The sequence below is a fragment of the Macadamia integrifolia genome, unplaced genomic scaffold (genome assembly GCF_013358625.1).
Source record: "Macadamia integrifolia cultivar HAES 741 unplaced genomic scaffold, SCU_Mint_v3 scaffold1043, whole genome shotgun sequence".
Classification (NCBI taxonomy): domain Eukaryota; kingdom Viridiplantae; phylum Streptophyta; class Magnoliopsida; order Proteales; family Proteaceae; genus Macadamia; species Macadamia integrifolia.
In genome coordinates this window covers 7,963-13,551 of record NW_024868062.1, presented here as the reverse complement: position 1 = coordinate 13,551, position 5,589 = coordinate 7,963, and the positions used below count along the sequence as shown (strand labels likewise).

Below are 5,589 nucleotides of genomic sequence, written 5' to 3'. Positions count from 1 at the left end.
CCCCCCCCCCCACCCAAAAAAAAATAAAAAATAAAAATTGCTACTTTAACGATATATACCAAGTACCAATGGGTAGAGAAAACAAAGATGAGAGTGGGCTAGGTTAATTTGGGGCACGCGAATCATTTATCAAAAAGATGATGAGTTTCAAGAGAATGATTCGAAGTTCTTGTAGAGTGGAACCATGCAGTACCAGACATGAGATAGATCTTCCAAAGAACAAGGCTTTTTTCGAATAAGAGTGGTAGAGAGCTTTAGTACTCAATGGCCAATTCTGCTGCTACTTCTTCTAGTACTGATTCTTTTATTAATATAAATAAAGAAGCAGGACAAGATGATGACCACCAAGAAAACAATGATGAAATCAAGATATTGATGTCCTATATTCAGAAAGAAGTAGAAATAGTCAGTTCCTTGCAATCCATTTATGATATATACCGAGTTCCTAGGCAGCCTCACAAGCTATAGCCAGAAGCCTACACACCTCAATCAGGATTGCCCTTCGCACTATAAGGATGGACACTAATGGAGCATACACACACATAAGTTGCTCTACTTAAATCTCTTTCAAAATCGACCCTCTGGAAAACCTTAGATGTTTATATGAAAGCTGTGAGTAATTTGGAAGAAAAAGCTCGCAAATGTTATTTAGAAACCATGAAGGAAATTGGTAAAGATGAGTTTGTCAAGATGATGATGATAGATAGCTACATAATTTATAGTTGAGTTCCTCAAGATCATTATATTAGACGAGAAGGATCATTTCATATCAAATGATCGATGGTATTTGGAAATCAATATTGACTTGATCATGCTTGAAACACCGCTTCCCTTCTTTGTAATTGAGCATTTATTTGGCCTAATCTTTGATGTTTATGAACTATCATTGATTTTGGTACAGTACATTAACGGATGAACTGCTATTTGTCTGAGGAATCAATGGCAAAATTTCTCAAAATATTCAAAACATATCTATATGGGGGCAAATGATCTGCTTGAGGTCGAGAATTTTGCATGCCATTTCGAAGCCCCTTCAGTCTCAAGTTTCAATAAAAAAATTCCAACAGTTCAACTTTTATATATAAATTCCTTTTGGTACTGCTTAGACTTTTTTTTTTTTCCTTTTGTTTTTTATTGTACTTGACAAGAAACCAGACTAAGGGATAGTTAAATGAGGAAAAAATCCATTCATATGCTGGATTAGGTTCCCCCAGGTAGTAATTGCATTATGAATCAAGACGCCACTTTTTTTGGGGGGTTGGGGAGGAGAATCAACTGCTAAGACTTTGAAATGGAAGTCATTTTCTAATGTTTTGTATTATATTTTTAACCTAAATATTATCTGAAACTCAGGGAAGCCTGTAAAATTTTGCATAAGGTGTATATTTAAGAATTATATGGAGCGCTAAAGGAGATCAACACTTCCTTATACTCACTAGAAAATCAATATCAGAAAACCATACAAAAACCAAGAAGGAATTATGTTAGATCAAACACTAAGAAATACGAAAATAAATAGACAAAAGATCCACACGACATAGAGATTTAATGAGGTTCATGCACCAGGGTGGTGTGCTACGTCCTCGGGCGAAGAAGAAGATGTTTCACTATGCAGAAGAGAGATTACACCGAAGCAGCGGCGAGACAACTCACCCTGAAACCCTAGCTCGAAAAAACCCCAAAATATAATGACTTTCTCAACAAGACAACAATACATTATTTACTCCAAGTCACAGGTCGACCCATTGGGTCGCATTCGATCCGGTCGAACCATACTACGTCTATCACAGATCTCAGAAAACTTCCCATTCGGGTCGCCACCAAAATATGTCAGAGCAGGTCAATCTTCAAAACGGGTCAAGAATTCGAGACAAACTTAACAAATTACAATCTGAACACTAATATACCAGCTGTCTTCTCGAACAATCATACTTAAACCCTTTGGGAGATTCTGGTTAGCATGGAACAGCCCATTGGTAGAAGCTTCACATGCCAAATTAGCTAGTCAATCAGCAGCTTGGTTGCTTTCACGGAAGGAAAAAGGGATTTGTGCATCAAGGATTGAGGGAGTCACAAAGAGAGAGGACTTTCTAAAACCAATACCAGCAACTCCACAAATTGTAATTTCTCTTGAATACACAGTAAACAATATGGGACGAGTCGAGTTAATATAAAAACTAGAAAGACCCAAATCTGCACACAAATGCAGACCATCCCTTCACGCTCTCAATTCTGCCACTGAATTGGAACACACTCCATAATAATCATAGAGGCCGAAAAGACCTTAACCTTCATTATCACGAATGATACCTTCCACTTCCACTATTACCCAGATTAAACCAGTGCAATTTCTTGTAAACTATTTTTCTATAGAAACAGATAGAACCTTTAACTGCTAAAATACAAAGTAATCTTCAAACACTTGAAGAAATTCTAAGGAAATGATATTACTTCCGTAGCCTTATTAATTTTTTTTTTTTTTTTTTCTCATTTTCAATATTATATACAAGATACAATTTAAAGTTGTTCAATGTGGTTTATAGATATAAATATGCGTTCAGAAGCTTGACCCATCCAATCATGAGAAGCTTTCTACAGAAGAGTCATCGCATTAAAAAGGCCCCATACTATTTTTGATCCCGTGATTGGGTTACTTAACTCTTCGATAGTATCTTTTCTCAATTGCAAATGATTTACTCTATATATTACATGAATTGTATTGCAGGATTTGTCCTGTTTGATTTAGGGACTTCTTTTCCTTTCTTTTGGTCTGCCCAAAAAAGTTTGTAGTGGTTGCTTTTATCTATGTTTTTATGTCATTTTTCCTTAACATGCATTCAGAATTTTGAAACACAATCTTAGAACACGTATCCTCCCCCTCCTCCTTTTGGGTGGGAAATTTAAAAATATTGTTATTTAAATATTTAAACTACTAATCTCATAAAACTATGATCAACATTCAAACTACTCTCTGTGGTGCATTTAGATGAGAGAGGATGTAAGGCTTCCATTATAGTCGTACCCTTTCTCACTGCATTTCAATTGTGGAGTTCAACCCATATATATGTCTTTAGCATGTAAAAGAAAAAATAACCTTTCCTTGGTTATGAAGATAAGAACTATTAAGATTCCAAGTAGATTTAGATTTGTAGGTTAGCTTTAATCACCCATCGAGGATAAAACATGCATTCAGAAATTTGAAACACAAGACTCGAAGCTTATCCTTTCCCCTCCTTTTTGGAGATGAATCTAAAAGGTTGGTTATTAATAAACATTTAAACTACTAATCTCATTTACCTGTGATTTGCATTTGATGTTAGTTTGATATATACCTTTTTTATATATACAAAGTCTCTCTTTCTCTCTCTCTCATAAGGCTTCCATTATAATAGTGCCATTTTTAACTAAATTTCAAACATTTTGGAGTTCAACCCATGTATGACTTTAGAATGTCAGAAAATATACTTTCCTTCGTTATGGAGATATGAATTTACAATTTCCTAAGACTCCAAGTAATTTTAGATTTGTAGCTTTAGTTAATCAAGAATATATTGGACTCCCACAGTTCAGCTTTCACGACATCCCTTTACTTTGCTTTACGTTAACCATTGATGTATTGGGAAGTTTTCTTGGATTCTTCCATAGCAATCACCCTTCTCTTTCTTTATATGTAATGCCACAACATCGATATAGAGAGAGGAAAACAAAACTTATCCCACTAAGTGAGCTTATCCACATGAACCAGTGATTAATTGGCTCAAAGTGTACTGGTGAGCATTCCACATCCTTTTTTTATTTATTTATTTTTTATTTTATCAGAATCATTCCATCTCTTCTTGTTCATTGTTAGGAAAAGCTTCATGTTGTTTCTTCTTTTTAATTTCCCTTGTTTGATTATTGATTTGACTTAGTATTTCGGCCTTTTTTAATTTTTTATTTATTTTTTTATTTTTTAGGGATATTGCGTTATCTTGTGTGACGGTTTGATTATTGATATGACTTGGTAGTTGTTTTGGGCATTTTTCATGTTTTGGTAAGTTGTTTCGGGAATTTGGGTCTTGTGTAAATCCGTTACTAAGGGATGGGATGGTACTGGTTCCTAAATGATTCAGGCACTGTTCCATTCTAATTGGCAAATGTTCACTTCTCCAAAACACCATTCTTCAATCTTTAGCAATACAATAGATAGAGGTTACTGAGGTTGGACCATGGTTTCAAAAATCAGAATTGAATTGATTCAGTTGGCCGAGGCCAACCCTGATTCTCATAGCTCTCATCAGCTACCTCCTTCACTTCCCATTCCAATCCACCTAAGTCCAGCTACTTCAAACTTGACCCTTCTAGCCTATCGAAAGGAGTGTGTGTACTCATGGTATGGGAAAACCAATGACCGACCTTGCTCATAGAAGCTTTATTATCTTTAAGAAAAGGTCAAGACCATACATAGTATTTCACAGCCTAAGCAGCAGCCTTCTTGGATGGCCTCATTAATATCGTTAGGACGTATCACTTTCCCACAAGTTAGTTTGATAAATATCACTCCTTTCCACCTAATTAGAAAGATTCTGTCTCTGTCTCTTTCCATGAGAAAGAGTTGTTAAGTATTAATATTTGCTCCTTTTTCTTTTCTTTTATTAAGATGAAAATAAAATTGATAACACTGTCTATGATAAATAATTCTTTTTTTCGATAGAAAGCAATTTCCTTTTTATGGAGTTAAATATCTTAAAACCAGAAATGGCCAAATTAATTAAGGTAGGAATAAATGCACAGGAATAATTAATAGAACATCTCGATTAAATTAGAGATTTTGGTTCCTTTGTTCTCTATTTCTGAACATGTAGTAAATGAGATTATAAGAACATTTTTTTTCTTTTTTTTGGTAATGATTATAAGAACATATAGACATAGAGGGAGAGTGTACCAATTTCTCTGATTTAATTTCTGCATAACCACAACGAAGATGTGGGCTGACTCGTGTCAAATTGTCACTTCTTAAGGTTGTAGACGCCCCTTATTGATGCAATTCACATTCCTTAAAAATAAACCTCAAAATATAAAACAATTCATACTTGAGGTTATTTCAATAGTATTGCACTCATTGACCGTGCTACTTAAAGGATAACAGGAACCAATGGGTATAGAAAACAAAGATGAGAGATGATTGTTTAAAAACAGAAAAAATGTTAAAGAAATGAGCTGAACCCCCTCTCTATGCATGGAAGAAGAAGAGACACCACTAAGGATTGTCTATAAAACGCATGCCAAAATTCCATGTCTTTTTCACAAAACATGTATATTGATCAGTTAAATAAATTTTCCAATAGTCACATATATCTTGGTCATTTAAGTGCCTAATAAAAAAAGACACAATCATTCTAACTGCGAGAGACCCAATAATCATCATTCCTCATTCGGTTCAATCTATTGGAAGGGGTAAAGAGGTCATTTTATAGGAAGAAGGAGAGAGACAAACACAAGGAGGCTAGCGCATGAGCTACACTCCCAAACAGAAACCATTTCCCCCTCCCCACCCCCACCCCACTCCTTTTTTTTTTTTTTTTTTTTTTTTTTTTTTTTTTTTTTTTT

At 34.8% G+C, this 5,589-nt stretch overlaps 1 protein-coding gene across 1 annotated transcript in view; it reads left to right on the top strand.

Annotated features, from left to right (window-relative positions):
- The first annotated feature begins 3,704 nt into the window (after positions 1 to 3,704).
- The window catches only part of LOC122062456 (UPF0481 protein At3g47200-like), a 4,371-nt gene continuing 2,486 nt past the window's right edge, over positions 3,705 to 5,589 (top strand). The window contains exon 1 of the mRNA XM_042626108.1: positions 3,705 to 3,770. The gene's annotated coding sequence lies outside the window, so the exon portion shown is untranslated. The remainder of the gene's footprint in view (positions 3,771 to 5,589) is intronic.